Source organism: Pipra filicauda, unplaced genomic scaffold (genome assembly GCF_003945595.2).
Source record: "Pipra filicauda isolate LSUMZ 115617 unplaced genomic scaffold, ASM394559v2 scaffold80_size11013439_pilon, whole genome shotgun sequence".
In the NCBI taxonomy this organism is placed as follows: domain Eukaryota; kingdom Metazoa; phylum Chordata; class Aves; order Passeriformes; family Pipridae; genus Pipra; species Pipra filicauda.
In genome coordinates, this window is record NW_024104987.1 from 9,910,343 (window position 1) to 9,930,937 (window position 20,595).

The window sequence follows — 20,595 nt, forward strand, 5'->3', positions numbered from 1 at the left end:
TATGGTCTAGTTAGACACCAATTTTTATTGATTTTTAAAAATAAATTTACATATTCAGACATAGACTGTAAATAGATATATTTAAGGTCTACAGGGTACATGCAACAGGGATAATGTTGGAGAGGAGCTTGGGCACAATCTTTGGCCACCTTCAGCAAACAGGCTGTGGCTTTTCAAATTGAGGGGTCCAAACTGAAATCTGAAGTTGAGCAGCAAAGGAAAATGCAGAGAAGGCTGGAAAGTTTCAATCCTGCCTCGTTGGTTTGTTTTAATACAGAAAAAAAACCAAACAAATCTTCTTATCAGCAGGACACACATTTTCCTCCCAAACTTGCATTTTTCATCTACAGTGATGAGGTTTTGTTAGAAGAGAAAGAATCCATTTTTGGTTTGGGGCAATGAGGAACTGGGCTTTTGGGGGTTTTCTTTCTTTCTTTGCTGAAAATTGAAATATTCTGGGGACCTGCTGCAGAGCAAGGCTCAAAAAGCACCAGATCTTGACAAGGCTTGGAGAGCTCCAAGATCCCTGAAGGAGTATGAGATGTGCAGATCTGAAGAGAATTCCTGCCTTCCCTCCTCAGCCTTTACTTTTATTAGGTCAGGCTCTTCTGTGCTTATAGTGAAGAAAATTTGAGCAGGTTTTGGGGGAAGGAGAGGGTGAAGATATTAATAGAAATGAGGGTTTGGTCTGGCACAACGTGCTGGAGACTGCTGGCATATTGTGAGCTGTCTGAAGACCTAATACGGAATAAATTGCTTTTTGGGGGGTTGCTGAGGATTACCAGGAGCTCTGGCTGTTTGGGGGACTGTCCCAAGGGCAGCTCTTATCGGGGAGGGTTTTGCTGCAGCAAACACCGGGTTTCTCCTCAGTCCAGAGTGCACATCCCTTGCAGCAAAATTAACATTACAAATTGTCCTGGTCATGAATTGAAGGACACTGACCTGGGAGGTGACGTTTACAGTCCAAGGCATCTCTCCAGGGCCTCACTGATTAGGGATGTTGGGGCTTGTTTTGGCTTTCTCCTCTTTGACCCCTTCCTGTGGGTCCAGCAGCATCACCCTGAATTCCTCTCCTTGACTTCATTTTTTTTCAGTTCAGAACTTCATCCCTCTGACCCTGCTTTATCAGAGATAATTGTTCTGGGTTGGGCAAGAACTGCACAGCTCATCTGTAAATCGGCAGAACAGCCAAAACACCGACTTAAACCCACATGTTTCCAAAACATCATTTTTGTTTATCTTGCTTCTGTGTTGCCCTCCTGTTCACAACTGTGCCAAAATACCTCAAGCAACTTGCTTTACAAGATGTGGCCTTTCAGAAGCCTTTCTTAAGTGAACAAAGGGCAGATCTCGGGAAACATTCAGGCTTTTACTGTAAACAACATCAATAGCATCTTTTAATAATAATTATTAATAAATAACATCTTTTACTGTAAGTACCATGATTTTAAATTGCAGTCAGTTTTGGTAAGAGGTTGTTGGCAGCAGGTTGAAGGAGATAAAGTTGAGTATAAAAAAATCCCAGCAGTTCTGTTTGGCAATGTTTAATCAAACCTGCACTTTGTCCCAGCCCATCCAAGGCAGCTGTGGATGGACTTCAACCTGCAAAGAAAATCCTGTGGGCCTCACTTTTAGTTCTTATTTTTTAAACTCAAAACATAGATTTGATTTGCAGGAAATCTGCTGACATTCCAACAATTACTTCACTTGAAGGTGTGAAAGGTGCTTTGGGAGAACACAGGTGGTGAAGTAGAGTCAATGTCATAGAATCCCAGAATGGTTTGGGTTGGAAGGGACCTTAAACAACATCTTGTTCCACGCCCTGTCATGGGCAGGGACACCTTCCACCAGCCCAGGTTGCTCCAAGCCCCGTCCAACCTGGCCTTGGACACTTCCAGGGATGGGGCAGCCACAGCTTCTCTGGGCAACCTGTGCCAGGGCCTCCCCACCCTCACAGGGAACAATTTCTCCCTAACATCCAACCCAAATCTCTCCTCTTTTAGTTTAAAAAGTCACTTCTGTCACTTGAACACAGCTGTGGGGTGACATGTCGCTGGCACAGGACTCGTGTCTCTGGGGCCACACGTGGAGCAGGAGGAGGGAGAGCTGCAGGTGGTTCCCTTGGGAGAGGCAGTGCCTGTGTTTGTCCTCACTGCTGTTGGGGCACAGGAACCTCAGAAGGAGCCACAGGGCCAGGTTGGGGGGAGCTGCCCTCCCTGAGCCACGGGCACAGCCCTGGGGATGCTGTGTCTGGGGTCTCCTGGCACCAAGGGCAAGAGCACTTGCTCCAAGCTGCCATTCCCATGCTGGATGGGAGGTTTGCAGCTCTTGGTGGCCATGAGCAGATGGAGACCCGGTGAAAAAGTGCAGGGCTGGCATGATGAGAGCTGTTTATTTACTCCAAGGCTGAATTCAGCCCTCGGCTGCTCGTTCCTCCTGTTGAACAGGATTGCAAAGCTCTCCCCAAACACTGTAACTAGGTCAGCCTGAGGAGAGGGCCTTGTTCAGCACTCCAGATGTCTATCTGTCTATTTGCTTTTTCCCTTGCTGTTTTTAGTTTTTTCCAAAGCAGGATCCTTTATTTAAGCTCTCCCCAGAAGCCTGGGAAAAACAAAGACCTGGAAGTGTTTCACAAACCTTAGCCCTTTGCCTAAACACCTTTCAGCCACGTAATATAAATAGATCACCTCGGTGGTTAAGCAGAGATGTCTCTTTTCAGCATTGCCTTGAGCACAGACACTCACCAGGTGCTGTGGGTCCAGGCCATGAGCAGCCTGAAATCCCACCTGAGGAGGCTGGGCATGAAAGCAATTCCCTGCAAATCACTTAAGATGCAAATATTCCCCTTTGGATGGTTCCTTCCCTCTGAATCTGGGGATGGTCCTCCCATCCCCAGCTCTTTTTCTTCCCTGGAGCTGTGCCTGGTTTCTGCATTGGTGTGTGAGAGTAAAATGGAGTGTAGAGACAGGGCCTCAGTTCAAAACCTGACCTTGGATGTGTCTCTAATTCTCAGCCTCTTCCCAAACCCTAAGTGCCTCTGGCTGCATGTTCTGTTGATGAGAAAGCCCTAAAAAACAAGCAGGGGGCTGACAAAGGTGGAGGTCGGGGATGGTGGTGGGTGAACAGGGATGTTTGAAGCACATTCTAAACGTGTAATCTGGGCTGTGAGAGGGAGAATGAATCAATGTCACCTTGAGTAAGCAGGGAGATCAGCCTGGCCACATTCCTGAGATAGCTGTGTGGAGACTTGACACTGTTATTCATGGGAGACTTAAAACAGAGTCCAGAACCAGGGGTGTAACCCAACCTTGGGAGCAATGGGAACATGGAGAAGATCAAGGTCACCTCAGGAGGTTGCAAAAGAGAAGGTCAGCTCTGGTTCAGCAAGAGCAGAGGGGCTCAGGTTAATTCCTCTGTCCTGTCCATGGCTGGGAAAGCAGCTGCCAAGCTCAGCCTTGGTGGCACAGCCTGTCCTGAGGAGCAGCCTCCCCTTTTCTCCAGGGATCATCTGCTGGAAGATGGGCATGAAACAATCAGGATCTGCAGTAACTCTGGGAAAAGTCTCTTTGTACTCTTTGCAGCTCAACCTTCATGGTGCTGGTTGGAGAACATCTCCTGCTTTAGCAAAAGGGACAGTGAGCAAAGGCTGGTACCTTCCACTGACTTTAAAGGGATCAGGATTCACCTCCTCCCTGAGGGGTGCCTAGGAAAACCCCAGCCAAATGGCCATAATTTCTCCATTTTTGGATCTTTCTGTATAACGTTTTCTGCCAGGATGTGGCTGGGGGGAGATCCTCAAGCAGAGTCCTAGGAGCTACTCTGGGCCATTGGTACTGTTGAAGACAGGAAGACTTGGGCAAGAGCCTCCACACGGGTCCCTCAGACCACCTCCCATGAGGGATATCAGTTAAAGCTCCTGGTTCAGCCCCAGTTGGAAGGGCTGATAAACACCTCGAGCTCTGCTAACACAGTGAGGTCCTCTCAGCCCCACTAAATGCTTCCAGGGGGCTCTACTGCCTATGGGGGCAGGAGGGAAATCCACCCCATTTCTGATTGTCACGTTGAGTCTCGTGCAGGCAGAGATCCATTCCATATGGCAGCAGGATCCAGGCTGCCCTGCTTGGCACAGCCAAGCAGCTGATGGGAAAATGATACATTTAATTGTGTGGATAAATGTCGCAGTACTGGAGTAATTTCCTTAATCCTGGAGCTGGAAATATGGAAAATAACAAATATACAGTTGGCTGGGGATGGATGACTCAGAGCATTCCTGCTTTCCTCCTTGTGAGGAGCTGGAGGGCAGCACATGAAGGAGGTTTTCTGGGGTTCTCTCATTTTTGGAACAGGACGTATCTGAGCTGGTTGTGAGTTTGCTGGGTTGGACTTACGGAAACTTCAGCCAGCTGAAAATGTGGTCCCATGTAATGAAATGGGATTCCAGAGTCTCTTCTTACTTTCAAGCAAACACTTTTTGATGTGTGGAATAGGATTATAGAACCCAAGTGAGGGAGATCTGCCCCAGACCCGGAGCTGATTCTTTCTGCTCATGGCCCATGCAATGCCTTTGCTTTTCCTTGAAAATCCCGTGTTTTGATCAGCTCCTGCTGCCCGCTGGGAACAGCTGCACTGTGTCCCACATAAGAGCCAGAATCTTCCTGTTTCTCAAGCTTCTCCTCCTGCTCTGTTTCCCTGTTGTTTGCTCCTCTCCCTCCACACACAGCACCTTTTTGCTGGGGTTATTTGCTGATGGGGCCAGTTCTTGGGGCAGAGAACAGCAGGACAGTCCCCCCATGGAGTGTCCCCACGTACAGGTGGAAACCAAAGTCCACATGATGGGACAGGCCCAGTGCTGAACTTCTCCACCACGAAGCAGCACTTTGTGAGAGCACAGAGAGGAGTTTAGGCATGGGACCAAAGCTGTCAAACCCAGTGTTTTACATCTGACTGCCAGTCCCCAGCACTGCTGCTCATTTGTTGAGGGTTTCCCAGATGGATGTGAGCCCTGGGGCTCGTGTCCAGCCTTTCTGGAGGCTGATGTGCAGTTGTGGTGAGGCCAGCTCTTACCAGAAGTGTTTGTTGGGTTTGCACATGCCTTGCCAGTCACCAGCCTGGCTGGAAGCCCTACACATCTGCTCCAATCAAAACCAGAAATACAGGTAAATCCCCCCCCCAAAAAAAAAAATCCCAAGGAGGAATGTCCAGGAAAACCTGAAAAAAATTGGTCTTCCCAAAACTGCTGCTTCTGCCAGACAAGGATGTAAAATCCCTAGAGAAAGCAGAAAGGTGGTTATCTGTAACCCACAGTAATTTCAGCTTGGTTTCTAATAGCCATTAATTTGAGCTCTGGTGTGTGAGGTTTAACTTTGCTTCCAAACTGTTTATTACACTAAATACTCCTGATATCCATATCAACATCCTACCCAGATTTTCTTAGTCTTGACACAATTAAGAACCCTGGCTCTTGCCAGCACTGATAACAGAAAAGGCTTTCTCTGACCTAAGGCTGATTACCCTCAGATCACTCCAAAACATCCTTTCCATCAGAATTGGATCCAGAGCTTCCAAAGGGATGAGAGGGAAGTTGAACACACATCTCAGCCTGTGCTGTTATCTCCATGAGTTGCACTCTTCACTATCCATATTCAGCCACAAACCTCACCAGCTGGTGGCCCAGAAGGTGCCCTGTGTGTGCCTCGTTGAAATTTGGGATGACTCTGGCACGGTGAGCAAGGCAGTGGCTGCCGGGAGGGATTTGTCTCCCGTGTGTCCCACTTTGGGAGAGGTCAGGGCTGGTGACAATGATATCAGTGACCCACCTTCTCTTCTGCTCCCAGGCACTTCACACTCCTCCACCTGGATTCATTCTGCTCCAGATCCTTGGGGCTGTTCCCTGGGAATAGTGAACGACACAGCTCTCGTTCGTTCCCTTTCGGAAGTCCTTCCATTTGCTACCGACTCTATTTAATATTTCATTTTGCATTTTCATAGCTAGGCACTTATAGGCATTAATTATTAAATGGCCACATTTCTTGTAATAAATGTATAGATCAAGACAGCTGCTGGTGTTTTCCAAAGGGGGTGTTCACTAATCGGGATGTGCTGCTCTCCCAACTTTCAAATAAAAATCTCAAAGGCCCCTTTTTTTTTTTGTGCAGCATTTTCAAAGCCTCACTTTCTTGTTCAGGGCTGGATGGCACCTTCAAAAGCACTCAGTGTTGATCTAACCTTGTTCTCACCATGGTCCCTGAGAAAATAGGGCTGAGGCTTTTCAAAACCCTCTCCTTGCCCCCCCGGAATCCAGTACTGTAGCAACATTCCCAAGCTTTTAAGTGCAGCTACATCAGGAAAAGCTTGCTTTTTAGCCTCATTTCTGTTCATTTGGAGCAGCTCTGTAGTCTCAGAGGAGCTGGTCTGAAGGCACAAGGAGTATGAGGGCAAAGTAGGATTTTTCCAGCTAACTAAGGGTTTCGTCTTTGCCCCTGTCCCATCGGCTGGCTGGGGCCAGGCTCAGCTGACCAGGGCAGGAGAGGGTGGTGGGACAAGCCCTGTTATGCTGGGGGGTGTGGATCTGTTTTCCCTGTAGATGCAGGATAACAGGAGACCTGGGGTGGAGGGGATTCACCACTGGGATGGGAAACCTCAGCGTGGCAGCATTAAAAGGCAGGTGATCTGGATATTGCTCTCAAACACAAATTCCCCACTTCATGTTTGTTGATGCCTCTGCCCTGGGGGGGTTGGTGCACATTTGAGGCTCCTTTTTGTCCCAGGAGCTGGGCCATGGCTGCCTCTGTCCCTGGTGGAGTGGGAGCTGCCCAGGGGGGCACACCCAGCCCACAGCTCCACCTGGGGTGTATGTTCACACACCACCACCAAAGCAGCTTTTCTTGGAGGAAAGGCAGCTTCCCTCATCCTAATAATTCATATGACTCAGATCTTTGTGACTGAGAGAAAGCAAGGCAGCTTTGTGAACCTGCCACCTCTCCAAACTCAGTCTCTTCTCCTTCCAGTGATGTTCCTCCTCGGTTCTCCACCCAGCCCCACTGGATTTTGCCTTTAAATGGTGGAGATCTCGTACCTTGCAGGAGGAAAGAATGTGCATATTTTGGTGGGGGTGATCAGGGCAGGTCCTGGTGGCTGGAGGAGGCACCTCCAACTGTTGCCTAAAATCAAAGAAGGCGTCACAGCCTCCCTTCATCAGTCCCAACACGATGGAGCAGGATGGATTTGCTCATGGGTGGAGCTGGAAGAGAGTAATAAACTCCTCTTAATGAAGGGAGCACTTTGGTTTGCTGTGTCTGGCAGCCTGTTTTCATCTTTTGTACTTCTGCTCGTTGGCATCCCGGGCAAGGCTGAGGGACTGGCTTTGGGAGTGGTAGGCATGCACTCAATTTGCTGCCTACCCCTGGCAGAGGATCAAGGCTGGAATTTTCATTACACTTGCTCTGCCTGCCAGAAAGAAGCACTTTGATTTAATTCTGGTGGCTTCTTGCTCAATGCCAAGCTTGGAACATGATGCTCTGATGTCTTCCAGCTTCTCAAAGTAACCACAACGTCCCGCCGAGGAAATATATATTTATATATATATTTATACAACAGAGGAATTGCATTCGAGTGTGGAGTCACTTTATTAACAGCATGCCATGCTAGAGGTGGATCCTTGCTTTGGAATATAAGACTGGCTCCTTTCATAATCCTGTGGACCAAGGCCTGATATGATCAGAAATTCCTGATTCCTCAGTAACTATTCTTGGAAAGCTCATCTTGTTTAAAACAGTCACTGTATCCCTCTCCCTGGAGGAGGATAAGGGATGCTCGCAGAGCTGATGGAATATTTTCTGGCATGAACGTCCTTTAAAAACAAAGATTGTGCTTTTGACAAGATGACATTTTCCGACAGAAAGCATCTGCTCGCCTCAAAATGTTGCTTTCTTGCCAAAAGAATAACTCAAAACCCCAATGGTTGGGTTTGTTTTTTTGGTTTTGTTTTTGTTTGATTTTTTTTTTGTTTTGTTTTTTGTTTTGTTTTGTTTTGTTGGGGTTTTTTTGGTCAAAATATCCAAAAGCTTTGGGGTTTTGGCAACAGATTTTAAGGATTCAATTGAAAAAATAAAAGAAGAGTTTTTGTTTTTGAAAAATCAAGAGGCCCAAAGATTTTTTTTTCCTTTCTAGTTCTGTTTAAAAATTTAGGAAAAATGTGACCATATTTTCCATGTGATGGAAGGGACTCTCTTTCAAACCAGCTCTAGATGCTCATAAAAGATGAGTGTTAGTGGGTACTTTACTGCAGCAAAGTTCTGTTACAAACCATGATATGGGAGGACATGTGGGAAACTGTACAACCTACAAGCATTTTATTCCTTGCAGCTCTCCCTGAGACAGTTTGGGCTGATCCAATATGGGATGAACAGAGGAAACAGGAGGAGGAAAGGAGTTCTGAAAATGTCTGGGGCCATGAGAAGTTGTAGTTTCAACAGGGCTCACACATCTGCACTGCCATTCCCATTCATTTTGCATTGACTGCTACATTATCCCACAATATTACTGCATTAATATATTAATAGAATGTCAACATTTATATATAATACAATTAGTGCTTTAATATAAAAGTCAAAATGAAATGAATCAACGTGACATTTGAAACAAAGTCTTTACAAATGAAATCTGTTGAAATGAAATGACCTCTTGGAAGAGGTTTCACCCCTCCTGCTGCCCCTCCCACTCCAGCTGGGTGCCAGCTGTTCCAGTCCAGATGTGGTGGCCAGACTTTGTTTGGTCCAGTGGCTGTATTTGATAAGAAAGTTCACTCACTGCTGACCATATTTGAGTCCTTTTCTTTAGAGAACCATTGCTTGAGCTTGATCTCAGTTTCCCTGTGAGGGTGGTGAAGTCCTGGTTGCCCAGAGAAGTTGTGCCTGCCCCTGGATCCCTGGAAGTGTCCAAGGCCAGGTTGGACAGGTCTTGAAGCAACCTGGAGGTGGAACTGGGTGATTTTTAAGATCCCTTCCAACCCAAACCATTCTATATTTCATGATCTAAACTTACTAAACAAACAGGTCAGAGGTATCTGACTTCTGTGGGTTTTCCCTGCTGAAGCACAGCTCATAGCTCGGGTGGGAGAGCAGGTGGCCCCTGAACTTCTTCCTCTGCTGATCCAGGAAAATCAAACACAGCTTTATGTGTGATTTCCTTGCTTTCCTCACCCCGCTCCCTTAATTTCTTCCCCAAACCTCTGTTTGTATTTTCTTGGTTAAGACACTTCCTGTCTGTTGGTCCAGCTGAATGTCCCAGTCACTGTGAAATCCCACCTAGAAATCCCCTCTGAGTCCACAAGCTCACTGTGAACTGCATCTCTCCCCATCCCATAGTCCAGACTCAGACTTTGGACATTTCAGCAGCCATAAAATCCCATGCCTCAGGCAACACTTTAGCTCTGCTCTGGCTTTCCTTTCTCTTACTTTCTACCCTACTTGGACCATGACGTGAAGTTTGTATTAATTCGTTCTGGTTAATAGAAAATCTCGTGCAATCCAAACATGATTTTATATTTTCAAATGGTTCTTCCTGGGAAAAGCAAAACAGGAAAGGATAAAGACCTTTATTTTCTTTCCCCCAAGAAGCCAACATGGGATATGTTACGATCTAGACTTGCTGAAATGGGAAGCTCAGGAACAGGGGAAAGGAATTAAAGACCACAGTTTCACAGCAAAATAATAACATACAGATATAGATGTATTTATATACATATATAGATATCTTTATATACATATGCTTGTGTATATGTGCATTTATGAGGAGCCCTGCTCTCTTCCCATTGGCACTGGCTTTGTTCCACTACAAGAGCCCATGGAATGAAGGCAGAAGAGCTCCAGACTTGGCATTTGTGTATGTTGACCATCCTGTAATTTCCCCCATTCTTTAGTTTCCCCCCACCCCCCACTTATTGAGGGCTTTGGGAACTGCAGCCCAGTTTGGGATGTCCCACAATAGATTTGGGGTTATCACATTACAGCAAACAGCCCCCCTTGTCCCTCCACGAGCAGCAGCTGAGAGGGCACTTGAAAACAAGAGCATTGCTCTTAACCCTGCCTGCTCCATTAGTCCCTGTTGACACAATTTTCACCACATCCCAGCTCAGCTGGACCCACCCTTGAAGTGTCCATCGTGTCCTGGGCAGCACACGATGACAGATGCCCAGGGTCTCACCTATGGAGCATGAGATGAAGGCACTGGGCTGTGGGGCTGCACAGAGCTGTGGCCACCCCTGCCCTGGGATCTCTGGCACCAGCCTGAGGGATCCCTGAGTTTTGGTAACTGCACCCACGTGGGAGGAGATACCAGCATGTCCAGGTATTCCAGTGCATGCAGGAAACAATTAATTTAATCCTTATTTCTTGCTGGAGAGGTCACCACCTCCAGATGGGTGTTCCCAGACATCTCCTCTCTGTCTGGGAACATCAGACCTTCAGAGCACCAGCTTTGAGGTCGACAGATCCTGAGCAGAACAGCCACACAGAATTACCACACATGGAACCACAGAATCCCAGAATGGATTGGGCTGGAAGGGACCTTAAAGTTCACCTCATTCCAACCTCCTGCTGTGGGCAGGGACACCTTCCAGTAGAACAGGATGATCCAAGCCCCGTCCAACCTGGCCTTGGACACTTCCAGGGATCCAGGGGCAGCCACAGCTTCTCTGAGTAACCTGTGCCAGGACCTCCCCACCCTCACGGGGAAGGATTTTTTCCCAATATCCAATCTAAACCCACTCTCTGTCAGTTTGAAGCCATTCCCCCTTGTCCTCTCACTCCAGGCCCCTGTAAATAGTCTCTCTCCATCTTTCTTGTCATCTCCCTTTGGGTCCTGGAAGGCCACAATAAGGTCACCTCAGAACCTTCTCCAGGCTGAACAATCCCAGTTCTCCCAGCCTTTCCTCCCAGCAGAGCTGCTCCATCCCTCTGATCCTCTTGGTGCCTCCTCTGGACTCTCTCCAGCAGCTCCATGTCCCTCCTGTGCTGTTCCCCAGCCCTGGATGCACCCCCATCCCTACAGAGGTGGAGCTGTGGTTGTGCTGCTGCTTGGAGGACTCAGACTCATTGCCTGGAAGCTGCACGGGGCAAGCACAGACATTTCCAGCTGGGAAATCCCGGATAAAATGATGATAAAAGTGCTTGTGAGCACCCCTGCTCTGCCCTGCACCAGGAGCAAAACCCCCTTGGCATGGGCACAGTTCTCACTGAAGTGTCCTGTGTGTTTGTCAGGAGCACAATTTCTTCCAAGTCAAAGCTATTTAGTGAGTCCCCAAATTTGTACTGTTCACCCCCACAAGTCATTATAATTACATTTGCATATGTGATATACACAGATAGAGAGAGATTTAATCAAAATGTAGCTGCCAAGTGGAGACCCAGCAAGTGTATGTTCAACAGAAAATCATTATTAAAGATCTTCCAGGTTGGCAAACTTCAGTTCAGAATTAAGAGTGAGATTTTTTCATTACCCCATTGAATATTTTCAGTTAGTTCAGATGCAGGAGCCAAAAGAATAAATCAGTGCCAGCTTGCAGAAATATGAGTTGGTAGGATGGTTATTATTATTATTTATTGGATTGCAGGGAAGGATTTTTGGGGGGGGGGTTCTTGATGGGTGAGTTACAGGAGCATGAGCTCTGTAATGGGAGGGTGGAAGGAAAGCCATTCACATTCAAGGCACTGCTCTGCCTTCTCCACATCAGATTTAATTTCTGTAGGAGAAATGGAGGAAAAGCTGAATAGATTCTGCAATGGGAACTGCAAACAGAGAGTTGTGGTTCAGATCATTCAGAGGGGAGCTGGAAGAGGAGGAGAGAGACCTACTGAGGGTCATGCCAGTTCCCCAGTTCTCTGCTCAACCCCAGTCCCAGTCCATGGTGTTGATCCCCAGCAACGTGTGGTTGATCACAGGCACCTCAACACAACCATGAAGAGGGACAGAGACGTGTTTCTCGCACCTTTCTTTTGGTTCAGGTGTGTTGTGATACCTTTAAAAGTATTTTGTGTCCTCACCATGGCTGGGGGACATCCAGGGCAGAGGAGGGGCGGTGGTGAGACTAAATCAAGATAAACCGAAGTTATGGTTTTAATTCAACAATTTTTGCCAAACCTCTCTCACCACAGCTGCGTTCAAAGAGAGATGGGAAAGAAATCCAGCCAAATGAGCACAGTTCTCCACGGAGAGGGAGGCAAAGGGCTGAGATTTGTACAGACTCTGATGCAGGTGAATCTGTTTATCAGAGCTCATTGTGCAGAACCGAGGTCTCAGTGGACAGATGGACAAGTGGATGGAGGGATGGACATGCCTACCTGGACATGATAACAACAGCTACTGCACCACAAACCTGATATGGGAGTTCCACTGGGGGAATTTTTAGCAGCAGCAAACATTATTTCACAGACAACGTGGGGATGGAGGAGTCTGGTAAGGGAGGTTGTTGCTCCCCTTCACGAAAGAGAATGAAGGTCACAAGCACAAAATAGTAAAATAAACAACAATTGTGTAGGTTTAGCTCCAAATGAGGTTGAGATAGAGTTGTTTTGCTCCAGTGGACTTCACACAACAGCCTAAAATATCTGAGGAGCAAATATCTCACCCCAGCAGTGGTAAATCTTGCAGCACCAGACATTGAGGGTACAAGAGGCCCATTACAAGTAGCACAAAAATCCCTCTCTGCAACAATCATTTCAGTGGCACCTTTTTTGAAGTGAGATCCAGGAGGAGCTAGACAGGAATAACAGATACTTGCCCTTGATTAAGAAGTCACATGAGCCAAAAGTCATGAAACTCCTCATTCTCAGTGCTGGAGGCTCTGGAGGGGTTGCTTCACTTTGCTTCTCCCACTGTTTTTCATTCCTATAGTTTCCTCCAGGGCCCTGCCTGGCCAACCTGAGACTATCTTGCTTTACTGATCTTAACAGTTAATCTTTAATTAAGCCATGGACTGTTTTGGTCATTAATGTAATGTAGCAGCAGGGAATTAAACCTCATAAAAACCCCATCCTAGCTCTGATAGATCACACTGAACCCCAGGGGAGCAGCAGGGAAAATGGGTTCTCCATGGGAATGCCCATGGGAACGAGATTTCTCTGGAGCCTGACCCACTACCATGCTGTGGGTTCCCCACATCCCTCCTCAGGGAAGGTTTTCTTAGAGCTGGAGAGCAACCAGTTTGGTCAATTTGTGATTATTGAAGTAGGAGGTTCGTTGGGTTCTGGCCAAAAGCTTATTGAGTAAGATCTGCCTCAGAGGACTGTGGGGCAGACCCAAAGCTGAAGGTAATTACCAGCTTAATTCTAAATTAATATTTTGTTAGGGGGTTGGGAGAGAATTTACTCTCCCCCACCCTCCCTCAGAGCACACACCACTGATCTGGGTCTGTTCAGCCCTGGAACATGCTTCAGTTTTTACTGCCTGTGTCTGAGACTGTTAAAACCTGAGCAAGTTTAAAATCAGAGCAGAAAAAAAAAAAAAAAAAAAGGAGGCAAATAGCTGGGAATGGGTGAACGTCACATAAAGAGCAGTAAAACTGTTAAATCTATTTGCATTTCACACCCAATAATTTTCGACTCCACCTCGAGATCGCTGCTTGAAAGTCAGCACTTTTAATTGTCCAGTAAATTTCCCTGCAGGCAGCTGCTCCGTGAGCTGCCTCTGCCTGCACAGTGAGAAAAAGCAGATAACTGATTTATCTCAGGATGGGGACCCCGAGTGGCCGCTCGTGTGTCACGAGTTCCCCCCTGTGTTTCCCTTAAATCAGCGCCTCAGGGCACTCGGGGGGTGGCTCTGCCCTTTGTCCTCGGGCACCGGCAGCACCAACCTGCGGGTCTGAGATGCTCTTGGAGCACCCCAGCCTGGAGCAGCCTCTGGAAGGTCCACAGCCCACCCTGCCCACCAGCCATGAGCTCAGTGTGCCCCGCTGCACCCCTAAATCACTGTCTGCCAGGGAGGGAACAACTGGGGGTTTGGAAAGTGCAGCTGTAAAGTCATGGCTTGTAATTCAATTAGAGCTCAGGAAAACCTGCTGAGTTATGTCTCGTCTATTTAGCTTGACACTGGTTTCTTGGAGGTCTGAGAACGTGGCCAAAGGGAGACTGAGCTGCTTGTTTTGTTTGGGTGGTTTTTGGTTGGGTTTTTGGTTGGGTTTTTTTAAACATCCTTTTTTATCTAAAAGAAAAAAAAATAAGTTCTGACCATACTTTTTTGATGGGATTATTCCAGCAGTTGTGGGACTGTCCAATGTCCTCAGAATCGGGCACGGAAAGGACCAGACTTGTTTGATTTGTTCAAAGAAAACCAACTTTGGCCACTGGTGCTTCTGATGTTCCATTTCAGAGTCTGTACGAACTTGTAGCTCTCGATTTTGGAAGTGTTCATTTCTTCCTCCTCCTTCCTCATTGCCTTGCCTGTCTCTGCCATTGCTGCCTGCCCTGTGTCCCTGTGGGAGCAGACACTGCAGTGCTGAGCACCTCAGGGATGATGGGTTTTCCCAAATTCTCCAGTGTCACCCAGTGATGAGCACTAACAACAGGACTGTCCAGCAAGGTAAAAATTAGATCTGATCAGTAAAAGGAAGTGTGATCAAATGTGAAACATAAATTTTTAGCTTTTGCGGTGGTAGTTGTTTCATCTGAAGTCTCTGTGGCTTTCAGGAAGATCTCAGGAAACCCTTCATCTCCAGAATTTAGGGTTGTGTTTAGGCTTTTGTTTAATTTCCTCAAGCTTCTGAAGAACAATCAGAAGAATGAATGGAAGCAGAAACTTTATATCACCTGTAGGATAATCTTCTTTGGTGCCAAACCTTAGCTTCCCAAAACTGATGGGAAAGGAGGGAATAAGTAAGGGAAGGGAAGAGGGAATAAAGGGCTAGGGGGAGGGGGAGAAGCGGGAGTGGAGAGGAGGAGGGAATAGGTAGGGGGAATGGAGGGAAGGGAATAGGGGGGAGGTAGGAGGGGAAGGTGACTAGGGAGGAGGGGGGAAAGGGGAGAGGGGAGGAGGGAATAAGAGCAGGGGCTGAGGGCACTGTTTGTGCTCCCATCCAGCTGCTCCACCCTCATCCCTTCTCCCCAGTGCCATCCACAACCACAGCTCCTGCTTTTATCGCAGTTGTTGTGTCTTTGGGTGAGTGTGGCTGAAGGGTAAAACCTGGCAAGGCAGAGGACTGGGCACCAGGGTACAAGATGGGGACACGATAGTGAGTCAAGGGCAGTGAAAGTGGCCTCCAGCACCTTCCCAAAGTGAGAAGGTGAAGTGATAACACCAGGGAGCAGCAGGACTGGGAGGCCAAAGGCTGGGAGGGAGACCCTGCAAGACACCTCAGTGAAGGGAAAGTGGCTGCAGAAGGTGAGGAGAGGCCATCCCTCTTCTACCAGGGACTTGTTCAGGAGTTTTTGTTGCTCTTTCTTCATCCATTGCAGATGGGGAAAAATTATAAATATGTGTTAAAGGAAGGTGCATCATTAGAAAGCACAATCATCCTGCTTCTCCCCAGAGGGTGGCTGGGTGGAAAATTAGTTAAAAGGAAAAGACAGTGTGGATATTCCTTTTCTTGATAAAAACACCTTGCCTGGTCTCCTCTGGTGCTGGAGATAAGCCTTTGCTCCCATGTGAACACACCAGCACACACATACCTGCACCTGGGAGAGGCCCTGGGGGCTCTGAGCAGCTCTGGGGGCAGTTTGTTCACAATCTGAGCATCTGACCCAACCCTGCAGTCCCAGCTGCACAGCAAAATGTGTGTGTGTGCACTGGGCTGGCAAGCAATCCTTTTTTTTTTCTTATCTCTGTTTAATAATTGCTGCTTCCTTATTCATCTTAAAAGGTCCTGTGTGATCACAAATAGATTTATTTAGCAGCTATTTGTTTAGATAGGTACAGTAAAGTAACCACCAGCCTCATCTATTGATGCATGTGCTTTATCATGCATTTAATGGTCTTATTTCTCCATAATGAATGAGTCCTCCAGTGGGAAATAAATTGAAATGCCAGTTTGGGGATCAATCAGTGCACACACACAGCCTCTATAATGGGAGGTTTGTGTTCTGTAGTGAAGGTATTTTTCTGGAATGGCTTGGCTGCACTTTAATACTACAGGTTTTGGCTTTGTTAAGGTACAGGTCTAGAAGAACTTAATAAATAGAAAAGATTAGGACTGAAAAAAATTTGTAAAAATATGCATGGCCCTGGATGATAAAGATTCCGTTTCCCATTGCCCTGCATTTGTGAGATGTTTCCTTCAGGGAAAAATAACTGAAAGGCAGTGCCAAAGTGGAGCCTTGTCTGCCTTCAGGTGAGTCCTGGTTGAGGTCTGTGAGCCACAGAAACCCTCCATGTGCTTTAAACCAACACTCTGTGACCTTTCAATCCAGCAGTGACCAAACCTCTGCAGGACCAGACCACATTTTCCAGGATAGAAATTAAACCAAGGTTAGAGGATGGGACTTTAGGACACCTTGGATGGGCAGCAAACGAGAACTTGCTGCAGGGAGTCCCTCCCCTCTCCCTGGGGGGCTGCACCAGGTTTATTCCCAGGGTGCTCCATAGGCCTGATCTGAAGTTCATTGAATCCTCAAGGTTTCATTTTTCCCTTCATTGACTTGCACTGGGGATCCAGTAGGAGCAAAGCCAAAGGATTTCAGGATCAACCCACTGTGAGGGTGGTGGGACCCTGGCACAGGTTACCCAGAGAAGCTGTGGCTGCCCCATCCCTGGAAGTGTCCAAGGCCAGGTTGGATGGGGCTTGGAGCCACCTGGGCTGGTGGAAGGTGTCCCTGCCCATGGCAGGGGGTGGGAGGAGATTGGTTTAAGGTCCCTCCCAACCCAAACCATTCTGGGATTCTGTGATCACCAGACAAAAGAAATTCAATTTGAGTTTGGGTGCCTTTGCCTTCTTTGGGGCAGAAACTTGTCCTTGGGGTAGGGTTCATCCCATGAACTAATCTCACCTTGCCTGGGCTTCCTCCAGAGTCAACCAAGGCAGATGAGCAAAAGGAGAGGGCAATTCACCTCTCCAGATTATCCTAAATCCCTTCCAGCACTGAGGGGGAGCTGGTGAGGAGCACAGACATTATTGGAAGTGTCAGCTGCAAGCGTGATCTTAATACAAGGAGGGAGACAACATGTTAAAAGTTCATTTGCCATAAAATACGTCCAAGTCCCTTTTTTTTGCTTTTACAAAGAGTTTTTAACTGGGCAGGTGGGAGTGGTTGAGGCAATAACAGGTCTGTTGGGGGGGTGATAGATGTCACTTTACTGCTGTGAATCAGCCTTGTCTGCCAGCCTGAGCCCCTCAGTGCAGTGGGGGAGTTCAGCAAGGCCACGGAATCCGTGGGTTATCCCACTCCTGAGCCTCATCACTCCGGATTCAAGGCTCGGGACAAATCTGTCAGGGGCTGTCAGGGATGGAATGAACCGTCCCTGGCAGTGGGAAAGTCTCTTTCCAGGGCTGAGTGAATACCCTTGAGGAGAGATGGAGTATTAAAAGCGTGGCTGGGGAAGGGAGGGGTGGGAGGAGGATGGATGGGGAGAGCTCTTATTGCGGCTTCGGCTCTATTGATCCCATCATTAATAACACCAGGAACCTTAAGTGAAATCCAAGTGTCAGTGCCAAGGCAGGTTATTCCTGTCATAAACGGCACATCAGGCAACCTGGGAGCAGGGATATTAAGTGGGATGGAGAGAGGAAGGGAGAAGGAGGTGGTGGCTCTGGGGAATCCGTGCTTTGCTGGTGTGAAAGAAATAGTTTCACCTTGGGGGGAGTTCAGTGCTTCCCCAAACTGGGGAACTCTCAGTGAAACACCCTAAAAATTCCTCGTTTTCCAACAGGTAATTGCAGTCTCTCACCGACCTCTCCCTCCCTTGCACTCCCTCAGAGTCTCGTGCTGCCTTCCCCACTTTGTCTCCATGTTCCACATTTCTCATTTTTACTGTCATTTTCCTTGACTCCTGCGAATTATTTCCAAATATTACAAACTGAAGATCTTTTTTTCCTTTTTTTTTTTTTTGTCCCTGAAAATTTTTCTTATTACCTTCTCTCTTGAAAAAGAACCAAACATTTCTTTTGTAAGCACTATTTTTTTGCCAGCATATTTCTCTTCACAGTAGACTGCCCTGTTGTCCCAGTGCTGGATTGTGTTTCTACAATCAGGAGCTTGAAGGCTCTTGGAGAGGCAAATTGTGACTCCTAAATAGAGATGAGTCCCATCCAGCTGGCAGGGCTGTAAACCCTCCAGGTCCTCCTTGGATGACCAGGTAACAGAATCTACCTTGGAATATCTTGGAGTTGGGTTAAATCTAAGCCAAGGGCTTAAAGATCTTCCCCCTCTGTGCCTACAAAACACAAATTGTCTTTCTTTATGTTTCAAATTTGTCTTTTTCAACTGTTTAATAACATGCTTTATTTTCTGGAAGGGTAGAAGGTTTGGGAAATGGACAATGCAATGAGTTATTGACTCTAATAGCTGTGCTGCATAAAATTTTTGCTGATTTTGGGTGTCTTAAAGCGCATTTTTGTAGTTTATAGCCGTGCCTTCAGCTCCCAGCTGGGGACATGACCTCGGGCTGTGGGCATCTCTGCTGCATCTCCCACTAAATTCTCCCCAGGCTCCACAGTATCCTGTTAGAATATTTAATCCCCTTCCTCTGGAAATCGAGCCTTGGTGGTGAGAAGATAAGGAACTGGGGTAAGGAGTTGGGTAGTTCAAAGATCCCGAGTGGATTTGGTGTCCCGGGACACCTCGGGCAGTGCTGGTGGCTGAGGCTGAATTCCTTCATGGTGTTTTGCTGCTCACTAAAAAATGTGTGGGGTCACTGACAGCCCAAATCTTGTGTTTAATCTCTTTTCCCTTTGCAAAGGGCCTTTGCAATGCAGCGTTTTATCTTTCTTCTTAGGGTTTCTGGAAGACTTGAGAGACCTCTTAACATTTCTAAAAACACACTCTGGACCCTGCAGATTATAACCTTAAAATTTCCTTCCTGGAGCAAATTTCTTCTCTTTTAGCATTCAGTGAAGCTACTCAGCTTGCTTTTTTTGGGGTCTGGGACACAGGGCAATGTAGATGTGTGCTCCAGATTAGATGCTGATCCAATGCAAACACACTACAGAGGAAATCCTGGCAGGCTCAGGTTCCCTCCTCAGATTGTATCTCTGCACTGGGTTACTCAGTGTGGTAACTCAATCTTATTTAAGAATTCTTCAAACCAGGGTGATGCTGTTTCCCAAAGCATTAAAAAGCTGAAGCTAATTACATCTTTATTTCACTAAATATCCAGCACGTTGCCCGTGTATTTCAGGGAGTGGCACGACCTGATTCCCAAACGTTTCACCACCAGTGCAGTGTCCCTGAAAGCAACTTTATAACCATTCCTCTGCTGCTTCCAGCTCGCTGCTTGTTTGCAGCAGGGCTTGGTGAGAAGATGCTACCCCAGAATGATCCTTTGTGTCGCCTTCCTCCGGGAAAGCCCAGAAATTCCAGTCCTGGAATCTGTCTCCTGGATAGTGGGGCTCTTTGGAGAGCTTTGAGACCAGCAGCCTGGAGAAGTTGGAAGCAGAGCCTGGTTGAAGAGTATCTGCCAGTGAGGGGGGGGAAGAGATCTTGGAAAAACAGGCACGGGATTGGAGAGGGACCATTTCACAGCCAGGTGTTGTTCCCTGGGATATGGAGAGGAGAAGGGCATCCATCCACATGTTGGGTGGGAGTAACGTGGAGGTGTGGGAAGAGCTGCACGAAATGAAGCTGTGATTCTTGGAGAATCCCTTGACAGGGAGAGGGGATCGATGCTGTGCTTCTGGGACAGGGGATTTTTCAAAAAACCCACAAAATATTACCATGGGACTGAGGGTAAAAGTCTGAGATGAGCTTTTACAAGTCCCAGCATTTTGCTGTTTGCCTCCGGTCCTCAGCTCCTGGAGCTTTGTTTTTAGGTGAAAGCACTGATTTTCATGGGTTTATTGAATATATTTATATCTCAGTGGTGGAGACAACCAGCACATGCAGGGTAGGACCAGCAAATAAATACCACCAACCACCCTAAACCCTGAAGCAAGTTAAATGACCCAGTAACACACATACTTTGAGCTCCCTGTTTAGGAGTTTTTACAGCTCCTCTTTTTATAGCTCCTCAGGCAGAGTCTGATCACTTTGTGCTCTCAGCATTGGTCCTGCTGTTCTAAACTCCCTGAGTTTCAGCCTTGGTACCTGTGCTCTGGGGGCATTTGGGCAAACACCCATCACACCCCTTGCCTTGCCATGGCACAGGGTGCTGGTGAGGGGTGTTGCCTCCTCCTCCTCCTCTTCCTCCTTCTTTTCCTCCTCCTTCTCCCTGTGACAAGGCTCCAGGTGTTGGGAGCTGGGATTGCTCAGCATCTCCTCTCATCAGTGGTGAAATCTACCCCCCATTAGAAGCATAACCTAACGTGTAATCAAATAAATAATATTCCCTTTCTCCCTCCCAAGATTTCTCTCATGATGAAGTCACTACTTAAAAAAAATAAAAATAAATTTAAAAAATCAGCTCAGCTGCCCTGTCCAAGCAAAGTTGGTGTTTATCTCCTGGCCAAGGATGACA